At 45.0% G+C, this 1503-nt stretch overlaps 1 pseudogene; it reads left to right on the top strand.

The window, feature by feature from the left end:
- The first annotated feature begins 541 nt into the window (after positions 1-541).
- Positions 542-1227, top strand: LOC136167582 (gamma-secretase subunit APH-1B pseudogene; annotated as a pseudogene).
- The last annotated feature ends 276 nt before the right edge of the window (positions 1228-1503 follow it).

The raw sequence follows: 1503 nt of genomic DNA, 5'->3' as shown, positions 1-1503 counted from the left end.
TTCAATTACATAAGTTAGTGCATGTGTTTGGCTTATATTGTCACATCTGTGTATCTTCTACAAGTGGTGGTGCTTGTTTGTAGTTTATTTTACAGTACTATACAAGGTACAACAGTACAGTATCTTTATTTCAAGCCCAGCATGTCTGCAAGCAAGTGTAAAAGCAGTGGTATGTAGCCGATTGTGTTAATTGGGTATCTAGGCTAGCTCTGTTGGACTTACCAACAGATTTGACTTAAAAATGGAACTCATTTGTATGTAGGGGGCTTACTGTAAATGAGATGAAGAATGCTTTGGAAATAGAGCAAATGCTGTGGAAGACAGAAGTCGCCAGCTTGAAGAAAATAATCTAGAAGCAGAACCTGCCTCCGCCTTTCTGCTCTCCCCGGCGATCCCTGCACCCCCACGCTCAGTCCTGTCAGAACTCGGCGCTCCCACGTCCCATCAGGCCCCTATGTGGCTTCTGGGTTGGTTTGAGGGTGTCCGTCCTTTTTGACTGCACTTTCATGGCCTCTGGTCCTGGGCTTGCCCCCTGCATTGCATGGTCATCACTGAGTCTTTGAGCATCATCTTCCTCACCATCAGCTCTCTTCTGCTTGTGTCTCTGTGGCTTTCCTCCCTTGGTTGGTTCGTGGCAGCAACCATTACTGACAACTAAGATGGACCGATACAGAAATACCTGCTGATCTTAGGAGTGTTGTCTCAGTCCTTATCCAAGAAATGTTCTGGTTTGCATATTGTGAACTTAAAAGAGTCAGTGAAGGTTTAAGAGTATAAACCCAGATGAAGCAGCAACCTCGGTGGATCGCTGGCGTATGTTTCTGGCTTGGGCTTTGGAATCATGAGTGGAATATTTTCCTTTGTAAACACCCTGACTCCTTGGGGCCGGGCGCAGTGGGCATTCATGGAGACCCTCCGCAGTTCTTCCTAAATTCAGCCTTTAGGATACTGGTTATCACCTTGCTGCACGTGTTCTGGGGCACTGTGTCTTTTGATGGCTTTGAGGAGAAAAAGTGGTATGGCTTTCTTGTAGCTCTTTCCTCTGCTGGTGTCAGCCTGGACCTTCATGAATCCCCATTATGATTAAATCTGATGTCAGCATACATAATCATGATTCTTGTGGGCATCTGGGCATTCTTTGTTTTTGGAGGCAGTTGCCAAAGCCTGACACTCTGCCTCCTCTGCCAAGACAAGGACTTGCTCCTCTTCAATCAGCACCTCAGATAACCTGTGAGAACCAGCACTTACCAAACAGTAAACTACCTTTTTCTAAAAGTCCCCTTGTGGAATTTAGAAAAAACAAAACTATCTCGATACAAATGGCTTTCATGCAATCGCTTTCTGAAAGGGATGTATCAGTGGTGTGGAGCCTGGCTGCACATTAGAATCATCTGGGGAAATAGAATATACTGATTTTTGGGTTCCACCCTCCAGATTTAATTGATCTAGGCATTTGATCAATTTTTTAAAGTTTCCTAGATGACTCTGAGGCACAACCAGGTT

Source organism: Muntiacus reevesi, chromosome 4 (genome assembly GCF_963930625.1).
Source record: "Muntiacus reevesi chromosome 4, mMunRee1.1, whole genome shotgun sequence".
NCBI lineage: Eukaryota > Metazoa > Chordata > Mammalia > Artiodactyla > Cervidae > Muntiacus > Muntiacus reevesi.
The sequence above is the reverse complement of the archived record's forward strand: the minus strand, read 5'-3'. Positions and strand labels throughout refer to the sequence as shown.